Source organism: Grammomys surdaster, unplaced genomic scaffold (genome assembly GCF_004785775.1).
Source record: "Grammomys surdaster isolate TR1022 unplaced genomic scaffold, NIH_TR_1.0 126531, whole genome shotgun sequence".
NCBI lineage: Eukaryota > Metazoa > Chordata > Mammalia > Rodentia > Muridae > Grammomys > Grammomys surdaster.
Genome location: NW_021621323.1, coordinates 2834566 through 2857550, shown reverse-complemented (window position 1 = coordinate 2857550; position 22985 = coordinate 2834566). Strand labels below are relative to the sequence as shown.

At 36.9% G+C, this 22985-nt stretch overlaps 1 protein-coding gene and 1 pseudogene across 1 annotated transcript in view; both read left to right on the top strand.

Moving 5' to 3' along the window:
• Stpg2 (sperm tail PG-rich repeat containing 2) overlaps positions 1-22985 on the top strand; it is a 403074-nt gene that overhangs the window by 187827 nt on the left and 192262 nt on the right. The gene's annotated exons all lie outside the window — the stretch shown is intronic.
• Positions 18224-18517, top strand: LOC114614840 (annotated as a pseudogene).

Here is a 22985-nt window from a genome sequence, read left to right as displayed (position 1 = left end):
AGGAAAATGCACCATACATATATGATGGATCTTTTTCTACCATGAACCCTAGTTACGTTGTTTGAAGGAAACTGGAACACTGCTTGAAGTAATTACAGTAAGAAAATTAAGATAGTATCAGAGAGACATATGTGCATACTTCCTTATCATTATGAGAGATCAGTTCCTATGATTTAGAAACATAAATCATATTTGTACATACAATGTGAAAGGAGAATTGAGATTTTTCTAGTTTAGCAAAGATGGATATTATAAAGGATGGTACCGAAAAAGCAGAGGTAGGGAATGGGAGAATGTATCCGACATTTTATATATCTATCTCTGTACCTATATCTCTATCTTTTATCTGCGTCTATCTGTGAAAAAATTTAAAGTAATGTAGAATAATGAAAAATTGAAAACAAAGTTTTCAGCAAAGTAGGATTAGAAATCATCTTTCTCAATGTAATAGAAGGAAACTGTGGAAGTCACACTTGTCAGTGCTAAAAGATATGATGCTACTTCTCCTATCCTTCCTACCTCTCCATGCCTATTTATTAAGACAAATATTATAAATATCATTGTGAGATATCTGTTTTCTGTGCTTCATAGTTGAGCTCAGCTATTAGAGTTTAGGGAAAAATATTTACCATTCATCTTTAGGAAAGAGCCTTTTAGTAAACATGGATAGGACATTGGTGGAATACATTCCTTTAATTATATCATTGTAAGTATTTATAAGAATAGTTTGCACATGGTAGTACAGTTTTGCTATGGATACATGCACTGCTGGAAGGAAAACTGTAATCAGGATTGAAGTGGAATCAACTAGAATAAAAATTTCATTCATGAACACTTTATAGTGGTTCATATGTAACTGGTGGGCTGTTAAATCAGAAGTTATATTTGATACACATCTGGGTCAGAGTTGTTGGAAAGCCTTGTCACTATGACAAATTGGACAAATTGTTTTGATCAGTTTTAGTCATCTTTGATCAAAGAGAAAGAAAAAGAGAGACAACTTGTGAATTTTATATAAATGACATAAAAGCTTTTGACATCTCTAAATTAAATTGCATAGAACTGTAGCTTCAGGTAGACAGGATGCAGTCTCCCCTTATTTTCAGAAGTGTAAGAGTACAAGGATATGGGTAAGGAATGTACAAACTGCCATACAGATTGTGACAATGAGTCAGGACTGAAATTGGGGTCCAATAATGCTTAGTCTCATGGCCTTTAGCCTTTCTAAGGGAAATTTTATACACATATATATCTTCATATAATGCATAACTCATTTTATATGTAATTATATTTACATGTATAAATGCTAAATATTTTTGCTTTCATTTTAAACAGGTATATTAGATATATACTATATAAGAATATATAACCATTCATATTTTATATACTAAGGAAGTATTGTTTAATAAGTATGTCCACAGAACAATCAGCAAGACCTCATTAAAAGATCATCCATTAGCTCATTCTATATTTTTTCTAATCAATCCCAGTTAGAAAGGTCCACAATTATTTGAACTAGAAAAGTTTAGAAGTAAAATGTAGTCTACATGTAGTAATGTTATAAGATTCACAGCATGAATCATTGAATTACAGGGAAAGAAATTCAAAAGTCAAGGTCTGTCAGAGTCTTTCAGTTTCAATGTGTACAATTTTCTTTGCCTCTCTTCCTTCCTCCTTCCTTCTTTCTTTCCTTCCCCTCTTTCTCCTTTCCTTATTCTGTTCCTTACACACTATATACTTGTTTAAAACTGGGTAAATATATTCAGATGCAAACTTTATTACCAATGCCTTTTGGTTCTGGTTCTAATGATTTAAATTTTTTTAAAAAAATGTTCACTCTAGAAACATTAGAACAGAAACAAGAAAAATCATTATTTAAATCTTTAATAGTGAAATTTATTATTGTTCATATATGGAAGAGGCAATTTAACAGCAAATTGAGAAAATTTAGATGAGGAAAAGAAGTAAATAGTCCATTAGTAAAAATGGAATTCCTCATGCATAGAAAGTTATCCAAATTATAGACCTATTTTACTGTTTGATTTAATTTTAAGCAATTAGAATTTAATTTCACAAACAAAAAAGTAAGCCACAGAGAGAACATATATGCCTCGTATTTTGCTGATAGCTTCTAAAAGCAGTAATTTAATAGGTAATAATTTAATATCTTAGGGTAACTATCAGGGACATTACAGGGGAAATAATTGAGAACAGTTTAATTCACTATGAGATAAAATAACTAAATAGGCAGCTTTTAAAAAATTGAGTATTTATTTGTTTATTTCTGAATAGGCATTATAAATTAGATATATTGAGAGTTTTATTCATGTGCTTTGATCATATTTATCTCCCACACCCACTCATACCTGATTGGGCTCTACCTTTACTACCCATACAGCTTTGTGGCCTTTTTGTTAAATCCTTTAAACTCAGCTTTTTCTGCCAAAGTATTCTTGGATTTGTGATCCTACACAGAACAGGGAGCAGTCACCTTACCAGAGGCTACACTCTTACAGAAAACATCTTGTCTCTCTTCCCAGACTCTAACTATTGACAATAACTCCTTGCCTAGGCATGTTGTGTTGGGCAGTGTGTGCCCAACAGCACTGCCCATGCTATGATTTGGCATAGATTGGGATTGCGCAGCTTTGTACACGCTGTATATTTAAAATTATTACGTGCAGCTCCCCTGCCATTTGCAGAAGGTAATGTTTCCTTGTAGACAGCCACGAGCTCAGGCTCCACACTCATTTCTATCCCCTCATCCACAATGATCCCTGAGCCTTGGGAGGGGGTGCACGTTATGTATGTTCCTTTAAGGATTGAAAATCCCGCGGTCTCTTGTTCTTTCCACCTTGGCCAGGTGTGAGTCACCATGTTAATAACCATCCACTGCAAATAGAAACTTGCCTGATGGGGGTTGAGAGATTCGTCAAGTCATTAAGATTCAGTTTGATACTATGTTCCTTTAGTAGAATCAGAGTAATGGCTGTCCTCACCTGTTCTGAGTCAGATGATGGTGTCATATACAGGGTTTACCTTGTGTGGTTGGGGATGAAGCTTTCAGGTCCATATCACCATGATTTCTCCCATGTCCTAAGATGTGAGTATGTGGTGTCTTCCAGAGGCTTATGGTCACATTCTGGAAGGCAACCAAGAGCAATTACAGTATCCTGATACGTTTGTGGGTCTATGGGAACTCACTGGTCAGCATTTCCAAAAGGAGTGACCTATCTTTTGCACTGTGCTTTATGTTAGACTTAGTTGTTAGTAGGGGCATTGCTCCCCCTTTACTGGGAAACTTCATTTTAGCATGCGTGCACACACACACACACACACACACACACACACACACTCACACACTTATACACCCATACACAGACACTCACACACATACACACTCTCATACATATACACATACTCACTCATAAACACACACTCACATACACTCACACACTCACTCATGCACTCTCTCTCTCTCTCACACACACACACACACACAGACACTCTCACACACACTCATACACTCATACAGACATTCACACACATACACACTCTCATACATACATACATACATACATACATACTCAAACACATATATAAACATTCACACACACTCACTCATGCACACACAGTCTCTGTCTCTGTATCTGTCTTTCTCTCTCTCTCTCTCTCTCTCTCTCTCTCTCTCTCACACACACACACACACACACACACAAACATATACACATATACACACACACACATACACCATGGAAGTTTCTACATTAGTAGGTTTCTTGATGTTTTTGAAAGGTCTCTAGTGTTCCTGCTCTATGCTCCCTCCTTGGCTCTTCCACTCCCCACCTTACTGTAACCCTGCCTACCCATGACTCACGTTTAACACTCTACCAGTGCATCCAATTGCTCCTTCCCTGAAAGATGCTCTTCATGCTCCTCCTAGATACTTCAAATTAAAGAAACATATCTGAAGATTCAAAGTTGACATCCATAAATGAGAAAATACATGCATGACTTATCTATCTGGGTTGAGGTTTTCTTTCTCAGAATGGTTGTTTACAGCTCCATCCATTTTCCTCCATTTTTATTTATAGCTGAGTAATATTCCATTGTGTAAATATATGACTATTCATTAATAAGTTAGTAGATATCCAGTCTGTTTCTATTTCTTGACCACAGTGAACAGAATAGCAATAAGCATGGATAAGTAGGCAGTTCTAGAGTAAGATACAGAGTCCTTTCATGTATATCCAGGAGGAATACAGCTGGATGGAGAGGGTTATTCATTTTTGGTCTTTTCAGGAGCCTTCACACTGACTTTCGTAGTGTCTACACTGGTTTGCATTCCAACCAGCACTGAAGAAGTGTTCTTCTTTCTTACATTCATGTCAATATTTGTTGTCATTTACTTTTTTTTTACCTTAGCCACTCTAACTGGGTAAGAGAAAATCTCAAAGAAATTTCAATCTTTATTTCTTTGAGGTCTAAGGATGTTGAACTTTTTTTTTTGAGGATAAATCAATAGATTTTCATGTGATGATGCATGAAGTAAGTCATTGATATGGTTTCAAATAACAAACTTTTAACAGTAGTATGACTCAAACTCAAATTTGTTCTCTTTTATTCTTCCTTAATGGTTCAATAACCACAAATTTTGTACTTCACTTTTTATTCTGTAAAATCACATGAATTTTAATAAATAATGCAAAGAAGACCCATCTACCTTCACCCAACTTACCCTAACAAAACATCTTACAAAATTATAATATACTATCGTATACACAATGCTGACATTTATTCAATCAAGGCACACCATCATAAAGATCACTGGTCTTAGAGCATGTTGTCCCCTGAGAGGCTTCACCTAGCAGCTGACAGAAAATACAGCATCTTCAATAAGCTGGCAGGTGTAGGACACATATTTGTGGGGTGGTTGGCGTTGTTGATATAAGTATAATACCCCTCTCTGGAGAGGGATTGTCCTCAGGTTGTGGGGGATGAGTATTCTTAGGTTGAGTCTGATTTCTTCCTAGAGAAAGGACAAGGTTCATGTAGCAGGAAAGGGTGGAACAGATTTTTGGTGGTTTTAAGTTTTCTGCATAGGGATGAGGGCATCCTCATAAGGATGTGAGGAACTTCGGCAGTGGTGAATAGGGTTAGAGGCCTGAGTTGGGGCTACCTACCTGAAGAAGGTATACAGGAATGGGTACAGGTAGACAGGTAGGTCACGTGTTCTTTAGGGAGGTTGCGGGTGGGTGGAGATAACAGTGTGGTTCTGGTTTAGGTTCTTTGGTAGTGGGGATGGATGTGTATAGTGAGGAGTGAGTGTCCAGATCATTTCTACTTTTCTTAAACCAAGTTTTCTGGACTAAAGCATTTATTCTAAAATAATGAAAGGTAGTTGATCAAAGGCACATCTCATTGTCTAACAAAAAATATGGTTATATATCCTGTACATTTGACTCCAAAGCACTAGCAGAAGCATTTGCAGAAGAAGGGAATAAGTTTTTTTTCTTTGACTCTGGAATTCTTTCTCTCATCCCTGGGGCTAACCACATCTGGTCAGGCAACATGGGCTGTTCCATGAAAGCACACTGTTTTCTTACAGAATGGAATCTGTATAAGGGGCCTGTGATAGGATTTATAATTTTCCCTCAATTTTGTCTGTTTGGGAGCATAATTAAATTACCCTTTGTGTAAACTTTCTTTACAGTGGGCTCTTAATGAGGTCTTTAAGTTACAGCTAATACAGTGGATTATTACTTCGACTTTCTGGATAGGGGTTGACAGTGAGAAAAAGCCTGCAATCCTATAGTGGCTGTTGTTAGTGTAGTTTAACTAGAAGCTGAGGGTTTATCAATTTTCTTTAAATAAGAACAGCTATTATCACATTTTTGGAGAGTTATTCTTGGATTAACAGGGTGAATTGCCTCTGATGGATTCTTACCTTTATTTACCAAGCACCAGTAAAATGGCAGTGATGCACCATGGTAGTCCAATTGTAAATGTAGTTAGTTAGCAGTTGATTTTGTTTCAATGTTTAAAAAAGGATCATGAGGAAGGTGGCATAGGCAGAGAGTCATTTTCTCACCATTCCTGACATTACAAGGAGCAGGACACCAGGAGGGCCCCTGGCTCTCAGTGCAGTGCAGTTCTGCTGTAGGGCCTGTGGCTCCCAGTGCGGTGCAGTTCTGCTTCAGTGTGACTTCTGTAGATCCTATTACACTGAAAGAACTGTCAGCAGTGATAATAAAGAGGATTTATCTCTTGGAGGTTTTCCAGGGATTTCATGTGCTTGATTGATCTATTTAATTATATTAATGTGGTGGATATTAATGACCTTAATACTTTCAAAATTATTCATTTCCTCTATAGGCTCAGCTTCCTATGGGAACGCCATGCATCAGTCCAGAATTATCATATACCGCCTCTTGCAAACATTTGACAGATCTTGGCAAATAGAACTTTATTTTCCTCACTTCCCTAATCCATTGATGTCTCTTTAGTATTTTCTCTGGAGAATAGCCTCTTTACCATTGCTGATGTTAAAGAAGATTTAATGGTACCAAACTTCGGGTAGTGAGAGTGGAAAGCACAGTTTAGGTGATGCAACAACTGCTACAGAGAAAGCCCAGTGAACTGGCCAAGAGCATAGACTTTGGAACTGTCTCCCAGAGCTGGGTCACTTTGCCACTGATTGGTCATGTGACCATTATCAGGTTATTGCACAATACCGTGTAACTCAGTTTTCTCACTTGTAAAATGGGATAATCCTAATATTATGACCAATGTTATAGGTTTAGATGAAATTAAGATTCATCTTAAATTTTACATACAAGTGTGCTTATATATTTATTAATCTACATGCATACACATTTGTAAAATAAATCTTTATCTTTTTATTGAAATAAGTAATGAAAACAACATTCCAAACATCAAAATTTATCAGTGATATTTTGTATCATTTAAAATGACAATACTTATTTCTTTATTATATGTATTTACACTCATTAGCAATATGTAACAGAGGATGGCCTTATCTGGCATCAGTGGAAGGAGAGGTCCTTGGTCCTGTGACGGCTCAATGCCCCAGTGTAGGGGAAAGCTAGAGAGGGGAGGCAGGAGTTGGTGCGTGGGTTGGGGAGCACCCTTATCGAAGCAGGGGGAGGGAGGATGGGATAGGGGGTTTGCAGAAGGATAACTGGGAAGGGGATAACATTTGAAATGAAAATAAATAAAATAACCAATAAAATATAAAAAAATTTAAATAGCCCTTCCTTTATTAAAGCTGTGGCAATATTTTGAAGATTGATTTTGCTTAATTATAGGTAATAAAAATATTGCGAGCCATTTTGCCCTTTGGCTAGTTTTCTAGGTGTCTCTGTAGAGATACTGACTGTTATCACCTTCAGCGTGCTTGGGGTGGGTTCCGTGGAGGCAGATACATGTCTCTAGTTTGTGATTGTAAATACTAGCTAAATAAATGCCTTTGTTTTTAAAAGTCTCCTACTCGCTGCTTTATTTCTCAGTCACTTTGTTTGTTGGCGTGCCATTCCCCAAAGATGCTACGTATTTATCTTTATGCTTTTTAAAAATCATTCTCAATAGCCTTATATATTCTCTATCAAAACTTTACACTTTTTATTTGTTTGAGGTGATCTATTGTAATATGGCAGAGAGAACAGACTGATTGTACTTTAGTTTTCCTAAGTGAGGTTAGACATTTATTCAGAGAAGTGTTTATGTATCCTTATTTTTTACTGTGGTTGGGGAAGGCTGCCTCTCCACCTCTCGCACTCCCAGCGTTGCTCTGTCGCCTGTACTTCCTTGTGTATGGCCCGCTCCTCGTGGGCTTTTTCCCAGCCAGTTTGTACTTTGTCTGTCCTTGTTTGGCTCACGTTTGAGCAGCCATGCTGGGAGGTCTTACTGGTGTAGGGTCGAGATCTCAAGGTTTCGTCTCATCTGTGGTAGCTGGCCTATTGGTCCGTTTGTCGTTGTCTCGTGTTTATGTGGCATGTTGTTGAGACTCTTTTGGGTGCAGCTTCTGACAACGTGTCACAGAAAATTTGCCGATCCCCTCTCTGGTTCTTAGACTCTCTGCCCTCCCTTACATATTCTACAATGATCCCTGAGGTTATGTGCAGGAATTTTATTGTAGATGTATCTTTTGGGATTGGTCTTCCCAAGAAACGAAGGTAAGTTCCTATTCTGACCCCAAACATTTCAGACACAGCCCTAGAGACTCCTGACCTATAACTGATTCGAAATCCTCCTCCTTCAAGACAAACATGTTATTTTAATTCTTTTTGGAAATGCAGAAAATCTAAATAATTATCCAACAGAATGTGGACTTGTCATATTAATGTTGCAGTGTCCCAGTCCTGGTATAAAACTTATGGTTTAATTAGTTTTGCATATTGTGGCATATGAATGGCAGTTACAGCTTGATTTGCTTTTATAATGTGTTCAGTGATAGAGTAATGGTATAAGTAATTTCATTTTACTCTGTTGCTTTTGGATCTGCGTGATTGGGAGGGCATTTGCATTAAAGGTTGCCTTTACCACAGAGTGCTTTTATCTCTCAAGTCCTAAGCTCCTGTCATATGTGAGCATTTTTATTTATAAAGATGGCTTTTAAATACTGCACTGCCTCGTACAATGACAATACAGCTATTTCAATGTCATTGTTAGAAATAGCATCAGCTGCAATTTTCTTGTCAAATCAAATAAGTACGCGATTGAAAACACCCTCCTTTCAATCATGGAAATCAGTATTGTGCTTTCCAAAACAGAATGTAGGAAAGTTTCGGAGAGGAAATTAAAAGTGAGTTTGAGATAAAGATACAGCACAGAGAGGGCATATAAATATTTGTTGACCTTATGTGTACATTTTAATGACAATACAGCTTCCCTATACATTATATGGAGCTCTTTCATGGTGTTTCGAAGGATGGCATAGTATAGCCCCGTCTGAGCACACCTGCTGCACTGCGTGACCTCTTGGGAACAAACTGTAGTCACTTCTCCAGTAGTAATTGAAAATCATAGCATTGGGGCAGGCTTCTCAAATAACAACTAGTCTGCAAAGTCTCACTTGTATCTCTAATGGCTTGTCTTCTTTATGTTTATGGCCTTGGTCATCTTTTGAAGATAATTGGAAACACATTTATTTTTGGCAGTTTTCTTTTCTTGAATGAAGGATAGGCATGCATGATCACAGGTAATTGACAGGCCTTTGCTATCAGGGTAGCAAAGTTAGTCTTCTACCTTTCCTTAATATATACTTTTTAATTTAAAAATATTTTTATTAATTTATACACTGTAATTTGATTATACTCCTCCTCTTTCAAATCTTCCAATATCCACACCCAATTCCATATTCTCTCCAGTTTTTAATCTTTTTTTTTTTAAAAGGCAATTGGGAATTTTTTCCCCTGTGGCTTATATACCCTTGTTAGTTAATGTGGCCATCCCTGGAAGCACAGTCAGTCCACCAGATGCCACACACTCAAAACAACTAACTCTTCCTCTACCAGCATCTGCCAATTACACACAGCTCTTCTGCTAGGCGTGGGATCATTCTCACACACTTTTGAGATAAATTCCCAAATAGCAGCACTTCAAGATTCATGACCTAGCAATTACTTGTCATCACTCATGCCTGTGATCCCAGCCCTCGGGGCTGAGGCAGGAGAACTGAAAGTTTGATGCCAGCCTTACTTAAATAGGGAGTTCCTGACCAGCCTTAGCTACAGTGTGAGACCCTGTTTTACTACTCCCTTACCCAAAAAAATGATCTATAACCTCAATATAATTAAATGAATATAAAGTATATCTGTGTTATTTAGACTTAATTTATAAGGCTATTGTGCCAAACATTTTTTTCGAAATTTTACGTATTATATAAGCTATATCCAAGTACTTTTAAAATTAGTTAATACTAATATACATCTATTGTTAAAAACATTTTTAATCTTATGTATCCAAAAATATTTTTGGTAAGCGTACTTTGGACTGTCAGAATGTTCACTGTTTAAATATTTGACAGTTTCTAATAGTTGTTTTTTACAATGTGACAAACTGTATAAATATCAGCCTTTAGCCTTGTAACAACAAATACAAATTACATAATGACATTTTGGTTGAAGGATAGAAATCAACAGTGTGTGTGTGTTGTGTGTGTATGTGTGTGTGTGCGTGTGTGTGTGCATGCATGTGCACTTGCCTATTATCATGACTTTCTATTCAGATATCAATAATGAATCTCAACACATGTATGGTTGTTATCAATTCATTGTCTCTCAGCTCCAAATTCATCTCTCAATACATGACTTTGAAATGGACCAATTCCTTTTAGCCTTACTTGCAGTACTGAGCGTTATCCTTAGCCTTCTCAGTAGACAGCACTGTGAGGACACTGAGTAGCGTTCCAGTTGATTAAGGCCTGTCAGTTGTGGAAGGGAGAGACATCTGTCCATCTGTGGCTTTTTCAACAAGAGTTAAACCCTACTCTCACATTGGAAACATCCTCCATTTTCTTGTCTTTGCTCTGGTTATTTCTCATTGTTTTCCAGGATGGACACTTTGTGCTTCAAGCTTTTTGCATTTTCCTGACTCCTGCTTCCTCTACAAGTGTGAGACCCAGCACTCAGAGCTTCCATTCTTTTGGTATGCCCGCATTCTCAATGACTCACAGTGATTACTGGGGTCATTGGGTTCTCTGTGCCCTCTACTGTATCCTCATGGCCTGTGCACTCTCTCATCCGGGTCTTCTCCAGTGCCTGCCTGAATTGGTCTTCGGTCCACTTAAGTATATTTTCATTCTTTCATTCTAGAAGTTTCCTCTTCACTTCACAGCCAAGTGCTGGTCAACTCTAGATAGAAAAACCAGCAAGAATGTTTGGTATCCACTAAACTGAATACGAAATAGTCTAAATTCCAATTCCTCAATGTTATTATCATTACTGATCTGACAAGATTTCTATTTTGTCCAGACTGATTTTGAACTCAGTATTTCTTTTCCTGAGCCTCTTCAGTGAGGAATTTACAATTGTGAACCAACAATCCAATTCTGAACCCCAAATTTAGGTGATAGAGTTCACTTTTAGGTTTATTATATAGTTATTGCTTTAGACAAAATATAACTTTTATGGAGAAATACTTTAAAATTTCATGTTATACATGCTATGGTAACTACACAGAAATATAAGTCACATATTTATTCCCTTTAATTTCTAATTAAATATTGTAAAATTGAAACTCTAAAAGAAGCTAGTTTTTTATTGTTAAAAATGCTGTCACATTTAATTGTTAGAGAGATCCATTTTACCATATTAAAGCAATTTTTCCTACCCAGTGAGATGTCTTTATTACAACAAATGGCAAAACCTTAAAATATCAATTAGGAAGAAGAAGCATTGGCTCAAATATTCCCAGGTTTAGTCACTGTACTCTTCTGTGCCATTGCTGTAGGCACAGAAGTAAACTCTGGTGACAGGTGAGCACTCTGTGCATCAGTTTAGGAGAAGAAATAGCAAACATAAGAGCAAGTGGAATAAACACCATAAAGTGTATCTCATGTCATCAACAACTGACTTTAATTGCCTTTTCCAGCATAAGATCACCAAACAAATAAATTTGAGACCATTTTTTTTCATGAATTTCAGAAATGCATTTTAGTTACCCATACTTTTTTTCTGAAATTTTAGATGATCATATTCAGTTTTCCATCCATTGTTTTAATTATATTAAATTTATCATTGCAATTTACTAAATATGTAAGAAATTATAATGCACAATTAATTAAAATTGAATATAAAAATAGAAAATATAGAAACTGATTTTATAATGTCTTATGTTAATTAAAAATGAGATGTTACTAAGTTTGTTTGATTAAAGAAAGTACCAAAAAACCACCCAAAACCAAAACCTAAGTTGTTCTTATTTTTCTGCTAAATTTTATGTAAAAATTGTTCTATTTGATTTACCTTTGATTTAAAAAGTTGTTTTATTTTGGAATCAAAATTCTCTAACTTTATAATTACTTTATTGTAAGGAAGAGTTATCACTAAGAAGGCTGATAGGGTGTATGCTAAGTCCTTCAGATTTGTATGGTTTCACCTGTGAAGCTGAAATGTTGCTCTCCATGTGCACAGCGCAGAACAGTTTACTATCTGCCATGTGGGTGCAATAATACTGCTTGAATTCAGAACAAGAAAATCACATAGATTTTATTACTTTTAAATAAGTTAATTGGAGTATTTGTGAGTAAGTTACTTACATCTGACTGCTGTACACTAGCAACACCAACAGCATGGTTTGTTTCCATCATCATGCTTCATCATAGTTGATAAGATCTGATGGCAGTATCCACCATTCTCAGGACCACAGACACTGCTGGTACTGCAATGACCTCAAAACCAAAGCTGACGCTGGGCTTTAGGGTAGAGTCCTGCCATCCATGCACCATTCCTGAATTTCTGTGTTCAAGCCCATGTTTCTCTCCTGACCCCTAGACTTCTGAATTGGTGTATCTGCTAACTCTTATTGAGTGTGCAATAGCCCCTGCAAAAGCAACTCTACCTACAAACAAAGATGATAAGGCACATGCAACCTTTTCAAAAGATATCTTTTCCTCTCTTTGATGTTTACTGTTGATAACAGTTGAGAGAGAATACAGAGAGGGAAGGAAACTGAGACACAAAGATCAGGCCTCTCATGTGCTTTATTGCTTGTCATAGATTATGCTAATTCTTCTATAAGCTAAATTTCAAGTTTATTCTCTTTTAGGGGATATACATCAATAGTAGACTTTAATTTCTTATCTCTATGATTTTGAGAACATAAGTTTTCTGTTTTCAGAACATTTGTTTTTCTGTTTCTTTTACTGGGAGACTAGTCTTTCCTGCCTACCCCAATTTTCTTTTGAGACAGAGCCTCAACATTTAATATGGGATGACTTCAAATGGAAGACCAAATCCTCCTGCCTCATCCTCCCAAGTGATAGGGTACAAGTATGCACCCCAATGTCCAAGTTTTTCTACCTCTTTATAGAATCTAAAATACATTAAGCTAACAATAGAAATTTAGCTTAGCCTTGAAGCCAATTTGGAGTGAAGGGATTTGCTACTTAATAGGTGGTGATATAGAATCAATACAACATTTCTCCTTTTTTTGTTTTTGTTTCTCTTTTTATTATTTTTGTAATGAAAAGGCTTCGTACCTCAGCTGTTGGACGCCTATCACAGGGAACACAGAATTGTGACCTCAGAGTGTGCTAGTGTATTTTCCTGCCACAACACTACTAGAGCCTGGTTATGAGTGTTTTTTTTTGCAACTATTAATGCAATTTTAAAGTTGTTTATGGAATATACACTTTTTCTATTTTTTAAAAAAATATTTACTTTTTTTTACTTTATTTTACTTTTTTTACAGTCTAGATTTTATCCCCATCCCTAGTCCATCCTCTTACTATTCCACATCCCATACCTCCTCCCTCCTTCTCCAGGAGGATGTCCCCCCATCCCCCACCCCACCAGCCCTCCCCACTCCCTGTGGTATTGTTAATTGAATGACAAGGTACTATTACCCTTTTGAAAAGCTTTGAGTTGAGAGCAGCTCATGTTGATGCTAGCATTAAACAAGACTGTCCAGGAATAATTGGAACATGTAATTACACTACTTCTGTGTTTTATATTTATCACTAGTTATGAGCTAACACTTATATAGAAGGAATCCAGCAAGTCAAACAACAGGAACTTGTTACAGAATTGGCACTTAAACACACTTGCAAACTTTGAGTTGACATTCGTTCAATAGGGTCTGAATCATCTCATAAATCTTTTGTCTTTCTATAGTGAATGATTGTTTTCCTGCTTTATAGAATCTAAGGTTAAGGTAAAATATTCACTACTTTTACCTATATAGTAAACAAGTGCACCATATAGGAAGCCATATGCTAGATTTTATTAATACCTAGGGTAGATGGAGGCTCTTATCTTCTTGTGTCAGCATTTGTGCAAGATATAACATTCTATTGTTGATTGAAAGCACATTATGAAGATTTAATATGTAAGTGTTGCATATCAGAGAAAAGAGGTAGACCAACATTTATGTAAAATAGAATACATTAGTACTTTTTAGTTATAGGATATTAAGAGTAATATCTTTTCATAATTTGATGATAATGGCTAAGGAAATCAAAATATTTCTTTAATATAAAATACTTTTAAAATAAAATGGAGTCAGTAGCTTTGATTTCTTTCTCATTGCTATTCTCAAATCATGTTTTTCTTCATATATTTTCCCCCATGCCTTTCAGCTGTATGTATAAATCAGTGTGCATATTTGCAAAAGATGTACATATATATACAGTATACACATATATACAGTATACACATATATACAGTGTACACATATATACAGTAGCAGACTCCTGACAGAAGGAAAAACCCCATGCTTGCCCAAAAGTGCTTTTTCTTGATCCCTCACCATACATATTCTCCTGCCTTTGCCCTTATCAGCCACAGACAGTCAGCTCAGGGCTGAACAGAATGTTCTGTAAAGGCTGCTCACTGGATGGCAGGGAGCATGCCTCATCTCAAAAGATAAATGTGTCCTGTCTCCCTATTAGTAAGGAGAATGATAAATTGGACAGAAACATGGAAAGTAGGCAATTTTGCTCCTGTGGGGTTAAAACAACTTTGAAATTATATATTTTTTTTCAAAATGAATAAATTCTGCTACTGGTAAATTTGGATTTAAGTACATCCTTTAACCCTCCAAAAATTGAAGCTAGAAACTATTGTCTTTGCTTTTCCAACACACGTAGGTTGGGCTGACTCAGCTTTGCTCTCCTCTTCTTCTCCCTCTGCCTTCCTGAGGAGCCCATGTCACCTATGCTGTTTGAATTATTCACACCTAAACCATAGGTAGATGTAGGAGTTAGATGTAGGAACAAACCAACCAACCAACCACCACCAAACAATGCCCTACCCCAAAGTAAAACCAAACCAAACCCCACTGGTGAACAGCATTTCAGTGACCCAGAAGACTTCCTGGAAGATAAAAGCCTCAAGATACTCCATGGTAGAAGAAAATCTTCCCTTTTCTTCTAGACAAGATTCATCTTGTTCTTATTAAATTACAGGACAGATATATTCTGGTCCCCCCCCCATTTTCCTACTGAATGGTTAGCAGAATAATGTCCCCTTCAAGATGCCAGTGTCCTTAATTTCAGAACCTGGGCAGCCACCGTGGTTCTCGTGTGTTAATCTGCTAGCACCGCAGCGACAAAGTGTTGTAAACTTGGTACCTAATTCGATAGAAACTTGTCACTCACTTCTGTAGTGAAGAAGTCCCCAGTGGAGACATCAGAAGTCACCTCACTCTGCTCTATAAGGGTGATCTTTCCCCCTTTAGTTCTCGCTTCTGAGAGTCTATCTAATAGAGCAGAGCCCTTCCCTGATTGCCAACCAGAGCACGTCATCCTAATAAAGTGGGGCTACGTGTTTGTGGTGTAAGTAAGCTCGGTTTGTAGACAAGCTGCTTGTGATCTAATTAACTTCATTTGTGGGGAGGAGCTGCTTATGAGTGAAAGATGACAGAGTGAGACGGTGAGAGGAAGAATTGAATTGTAAGTGGGGGGATGTACACACTGCATGTGACAGGCCACAGGCATAAGTAGCATGCACATTTATTCATATTTTCTAATGTACTTCGCTTGAAGGTTTTACTGCTTGGAGAAAAGTCCAGGGACATAAAATGTACTGGTAGTGACTCATATGAAAGTATTGATCAGGTAAAATCTACTGTAGTAGTTTGCTGACTTCATCATTCTCTGCCACTTGCTGATACAAAAAGAATATATTTTAACTGAAATGGAAATTTAACTAAGTTACAACTTCCAGAAAACCAGGTAGGCTGCCCACAGACTTCCTGTGTCTTTGTTCCTCCAGACCCGATCCCTAGCACTGCAACAGATCACAAGCCAAAGCATCCACTACCCCATGCCCACATCTCCTGTGGATGCTACAGCCTATTCTCTCCTACACTTCAGCTCATCTCTGAATCACAGGCTACAACACAGGCCAGTAAAACAGGCAACACACAGCTATCACAGTCTCTGAAAATCCAGAGAGGAAACAGTAACCAAGGAACAAAATATTCACCCCCCCAAAAAACAGACCCAGAAATCAGCACCTAGACTTAAAATCAATCCAGATGCCTAGTGGCCAGTATAAGAATGAAATTAATAATGTCCAGGGCAATGTGTCTCTACTAGAGTTCAGCTATTTTACCATGGCAGGCTATGAATATTCCAATGTAGTAATAGGTTAAGAAAAAGACCTTAAACCGAACTATATAAAGATGGTAGAGTTCCTTAAAGAGGAAATAAATAAATCTCATAAAGAAATCTATGAAATTAGAAATAAACAGTTGAAAGAAACAAATGAAACTGTCAAGACCCAAAAATGGAAATAAAAGAAACACAACTTGAGGGAATTCTGGAAATCAAAACTTTAGGACTTCAATCAGGAACTCCAAAGTCAACCTTGCCCAAGAGAATAGAAGAGATGGAAAACTCTCAGGCATTGAAAATACAATAGAAGAAATAGATATCCCAGGCAAAGAAAATGTTAGGTTAAATGTACAATATTACTGACACAAAATATTCAGGAAACCTGGGACACTATGAAATACCAAACATAAGAATTATAAGAATAGAGGAGGCCTAGAAAATATTTTCAACAAAACCATAAAAAGAAATTTCCTAACCTAAAGAGGGATATACCTCTAAAAATATAAGAAACATACAGAACACCCACTATATTGGACCAGAAAAGAATTTCCACTAGCCACATTATAATCAAAACACTAAACATACAGAAAAAAAGAAAGAATATTAAACACTACAAAGGGGAAAAACCAAGTAACATAAAGGTAACCTATTAGAATTACTGCTTACTTCTCAGTGGAGACTCTAAAATTTAGTCAGAAGGGCCAGGACAATGATGATACAGACTCTAGGAGATCACAGATGGCAGCCTAGACTGCTATTCCTAGAAAGAAACTTAGGGGAGGAGGGAGGGAGGGAGGGAGGGAGGGAGAGAGAGAGAGAGAGAGAGAGAGAGAGAGAGAGAGAGAGAGAGAGAGAGAGAGGTGTTTCATGATGAAACCAAATTTAAGCGATATTTATCTAAAAATAGATGTCTATAAAAAAAAATTTCCAACCTGAAGAATTTAACCACACCAAAGACAAAGCAAACAACAGAAAGGTTACAAACTCACAGAAACTTAACAGCTCTCTGTTGATGAAAAATGGTTCAAGACAGATATTAAGAGAGAGGAAAAAGACTTTCTATAATTTAAAGGAGTGAATACACAGCATCCCCAAATTTATGATACACAATGAAAGCACAGTGGCATACAAGGACAGTTTCTAGCACCAAGTGCTGACAGTAAAACAATTGCAGAGTTCTTCCCATCTTCTGAGGTCTTTGATATGTTTTTTTCAGGAATTTGAAGTTTTTGTCATAGAGATCTCTTACTTGCTTGGTTAGAGTTACACCAAGATATTTTATATTATTTGTGACTATTGTGAAGGAGGTTGTTTCCCTAATTTCTTTCTCAGCCTGTTTATCTTTTTTATTGAGCCGGGCCTACTTGGCTAAGTTTCTCCTACAGATACATCAGGCACTAAGATCAACAATTAGTAAATGGATCTTCATGAAACTGAAAATCTTCTGTAAAGCAAGGAACATGGTCAACTGGACAAAACAGCAGCCTATAGAATGGGGAAAGCTTCTTCTTCTTCTTCTTCTTCTTCTTCTTCTTCTTCTTCTTCTTCTTCTTCTTCTTCTTCTTATTATTATTATTATTTTAACTGATTCCTTATCCAATAGAGGAGTAATATCCAAAATATATAAAGAATTCAAGAAAAATTATTTATGTATTATTTATGTATAGAGAAATATCACAATCTGTATTTCAAGTCAAACTTCTTTTGTACTTTTCATTTTTTAATGATTTGTCAGTAAAACATTACAATAGGACCTGGTGGACTATATCCTGGAATTGATTCATTTATGTCCCTTAATTAGTAGAAGGCTTTGAAGTACTTTTTACCAAGAAGTGCAGGTATAAAAAGTAAAAATTTAGAAAGTGGGATGTCCATCTTCCTGTCGGAACATTTGTGGTGTTGACCAGCCAGGAGTGAATTAAAAATATTGAAAAAGGCAAGAAGATTTTTGTTCAGAAATGTGCCCAGTGCCACACTGTGGAAAAGAGAGGCAAGCCTAAGACTGGGCCAGTTCTCCATGGTCAGGATGCTGGTTTCTCTTACACGGATGCCAGCAAGACAAAGGCATCGCCTGGGGAGAGCATACCCTGATGAAGAGTTAGGAGAATCCCAAAATTATGTTCCTGGAACAAAAATGCTCGTTGCTGGAATTAAGAAGGGATGAAGGGCAGACCTAATCTTACAAAAGCTTATCTTACAAAAGCTACTAATGAGTGATTCCACTGCCTTATATATTACAAAACAGATATTCCATGGCTTTTAATGTATATCATAGTTTAATTCATACACAAAATTCTGATCATGAATGGCTAGCAATGTTTTTTTTGACAGTCCTGATTTATGTAAAACTGACTTGTGGTAAAGTGGATATGTTCTTTCTTAAAGCAGCAATTCCGGTTGTATACATGCTATCACTGCTCTCCTTTTCCCAAGATAAGATTGGACTTAATTAGTAATGTTTTACTTTCCATAAAAATGGGGGTGTTACCTGAAACCTGTCACATGGTTTCATACTTAGATTTATATAACTGGGCATATGAATATGTTTAAACATTGGGGAAATTCTGTCACTGTCACAGAAACAGGACTCACCTGTGTTTCAGTTTGTGTTCCTTGGCCTCTTACAGGCAATGGATAAACACCGGGAAGCAGCTGTCTATTCTTGGCGATGCTGTTTTCATTAGAATTCTCTATATCAAGGATGCTGTCTTTTGCCACTGAAAGGCATTTACCGTGGATTATGTATGATATCAAATAAAGAGTATTTAACACTAAACAAATGGAAATTTTAAAAAAGAGGCAGGATGGGGAGAGAATGTCAATGAGAAAATATATCCAGAATAGAAACAGCCACATGGAAACCCAGGAGAAATTCCAGACTTTGAAGGGCTAGTTCAACACTTAGTGGTACTTTCCATCACATGAATCCTAGCTAGGTGTCAAACTTTTGATCATGTTTATTAAAAATTCAAAATGAAACACTGAACGAAGATATGAATTCTTAAAATACAATTAAATTAGTATGTCTTCAGAAGACGATCTTTAAAAAATTCAACTTAACCTGTCCTGCCATCTTTGCACACAAGCTCTATGCCTCCTCCCCTCACTTTCTTCCCATGGTCATAGCTTTTTGTTTGTAACACATGGATTTTTAACAAGGAGTCTGCAAGGCTTATCACTGGGTTGACAATGGAAAGCAATTACTGTTCTTACCCCAGAGTCCGTCAGTAGTCAGTCATTCATCAAGGAGGAGTAGGTTCCCATAAATCCCTCTTGGATCCATGACAGGCTCTTAAGCCTAGTCTTTGGATGTTCTTTTTCAGACAGCCGCAGCTGCTGTGAGTTAGAACGTGTTCTCAATGGTTATACTGTGTCGCAAAGAGAGCAGGTCACGTCTTTTCTGCTCCCTCCTGGCTATTGTATTCTTTCTGCTCTCCAGGCTTTACATGGGGTGGGATAAATGCCCTGTTCAGTGCCGAATGCTCTCTTATCACCTTTTCTCTGCACCTTGAGCGGCCACAAGCCACAGCTGCTTCTCATTGCAAAGAGAAACTTCTCTGAAGGGTAAGAGTGTATTTGCCTATGGGTATAAACATTAATATATGGAGTGCAGTTCAGAGCCATGTCAATTTGTCTAAAAATAGTGAATTACCCATAGGGGTGGTGACTTCATAGCCATGTATTATAGCACCAATCATATGTCGTGTAGAATGGGTCTCAGACTAGCCTGAGGGCAGCTGGTTACCTTTGAATTTTTTTTTGTCGACTTTATACATTTTTGAATTATCTGAGAAGATGAAGCCCAGTTGAGAAAATACCTCTATCAATTTGCCTTTAGGAAAGTCTTAGGTGGCATTTTTAAAATTGCTAGCTGATAGTGGAGGGTCCAACCAACTGGGGGCAATGCCACCCCTGGGAAGGTGGTATTAGTATAAGGTATAAGAAAGTGAGCTGAGCAAGTCCTGAGATGTAAGCAGTAAGGAGGCCTTACTTCTTCCTTAGCCTCCATGGTCTAGCCTGGAATTCCTGCTCTAACATTCTTCAATGATGAAGTATGAAAGTGTAATTCAAAGAAAGCCTTTTCTCCCCAAATTGCTTTTGATTATAGTTTTATCACAGCAATAAAAAGCCTTCCTAAACTCTTATACTAGTCATGTCATTGTCACACCAGTGGGCACATCTTGATCGACAGGATGGCAATGTAGTTTGTAGAGGTCATAGCTGGGTAGGACTTGTGCCCTGGGTGCCTTCATAGCATTTTCCAGCACTGTGACATCAAGCTAGCCAGAAGGAAGATTCCAACTCAGTTTGAGTTAGATTTCATTATGGTTTGCAACCAAGGCATATTATATGTTAAGCAACAGGGTCTTTGTGATTTAGTTCTGGTGGGCAATTAAGAGGACAGGAGGACCCTGTATCATGTAGGAGACTGTGTTCTCCCTGACCAACAACTCATAAGGTGCTATCCCTCATGTGACAGTGGAATTTTATCTAATATACAATGGTATCTTGGAAAAATATTACTGAGTCATGCAAGATATCTCACTTTTAACTCTTCTCTCTTTTTTTTTTTTGCAACAAGAACCTGCTTTTATTTTTCCAGATACAGAAGTTTGCATGTTTTGTAAATATTGCTTGAGAGCAACACTCATATGTACAGGGCCTTCTGTCTAATAGCACGTAAACACAGATACATATCCACAGTGCAATGTTGGCTCAGCCAGGATCCACCTTGCATATATATTAAAGAATGACTGATCAAACCAGAACTGCTTTGTCAAGGCGACTTTCTATGGTGGATAGTTTTTTTTTTTTTTTAACAGACAGAACGTAGGTAGTGCACATCTTTCTAAATGATAACATTGTTTTCAAATAACAGATTCAAGTGCTCCAACTTAGGGGTGAATTCACTTTGACCCAGGAACTGGGAGTGGAGCCCCTCAACATGGCTTTAAGTTAGGGAAGAACTGAGGTTATTAGAATATGGGGAGTCTACTTTACTTCCCTAAAAACAAAAGTCACAATGAAACCAGATTATGTCCTTCACAAAACCTAAATGATAAACCCAGTAATGACCACATGGCAAAATTAGGATCATTCAGTTTCTGCTTCCATCTTTGAACAAGACACAAAATTGACCGCCTTCCTCACTTTTAACTCTTAGTTTTAAAATTTATGTTTTTTAATTGGCATAATAAAAGGCATATAAGTTTGTATATGGCTTTTTCATACTTTCTTCACTTTGGTTAACCCTTTGTTCTCTCTTTTTAATTTCTCTCATCCCCCATTTTCCATACTTGCTTAAACCTTTCCACCCTCTGCATTTCTCCTTTCCTGTCACCTGTGATCTATGAGGTATTGTCAGGACACCCTCTGCATGGCCCCTAGGCGACAGATGCCACATGCTTTCTCTTATGTGTGTACCCTTTGAACAATTGGATCTGTGTGTTTAACTTTTGATTGAGCCCCTGTATAAATGAGGTTCACTTACTAATACAAGCATAGAGCCCATCCTCAATGTAGCATATCTAGGGGTGTAAATAAATATCAGTTAGTGAAGAGTTCTAGCTTGTCTAGTATGAGTCAAATCTAGCTGCACACGGATAGTTTCTCAGAGCTAAGTATTTTATAAACGTTTAAAATAAAATTGAAAATAAATGAAAGGAAGGCAAATATTTTATTTTTCTTAAAGTAACTGAAAATTTATACTACCAGGGATAAGAAAATGTAGGATATATGTGTGGGAAATAGGCATATGTCAGAATAAGTAAAGAATATCAGTTACAGAGCACAGTACCATGGCTGTCAGCAGAGTAGAGAATTGGAACATGCAACATGAATACTGTTGCTTCCTGTTATCTAATAATTTAGGTGGGATAGTCGCCAGGATTTTGTGTAATAGATTTTCAAGTTGTAATTATCTTGTTGGAGGCATGCTTGAATTACTTATAAATACCATTGTCATTCTCTGTTAGATTTAAAAACACTTTACATAAGAGAAATAGGTATAGACACTTACTCATTTCATTTGATTTTAATGAAATTAATCATAATTAGAAGTATGTGCTTTTTCATTAAAAATACCACAGATAAAGCATGTTTATCAAGTCTGAAGATAACCAGAAACTTTGATGTTAACTTATTTTTCTTCTTAATTTACTTCATTTATCTTAATTAGCTATTTACCCTGAGTAATGTTACAAAAACTTGTTAAGCAAATCCAGACACAAGATATTGTAGCATTACAAATGCTACTTAATCCGATGACTACAACGGTTAGGAAAGAGGAAGGCTGAGAGGACCTCACAAGGAATTAATAATAGAACACAATGTTATGGAGGATAAAGGGGAGACCACAGCAGGAATATTAAATAGTAAAGGGGTGAGTAAGAAAGATAAAGGAGGGAATAGGGGGAGAGACAACTAATACTAAGGCCACTTGAAAAATTACATGGAAACCTACTATGGTGGAAGCTTCCTCAAATATATGTATCTGTGGAAAGATCTAAATGAAGTCACCAAATAATAGGTGAGATAAGCCATCAAATAAAATCTCTAGTGCCAAGAATTTGTTACATCCTGTTGAACCATTGGCCAAAGTGGTCCCATGAACATATGACACATCACAGACTCTTGACACATATGACACATATGAACATATGACACATATGAACATATGACACAT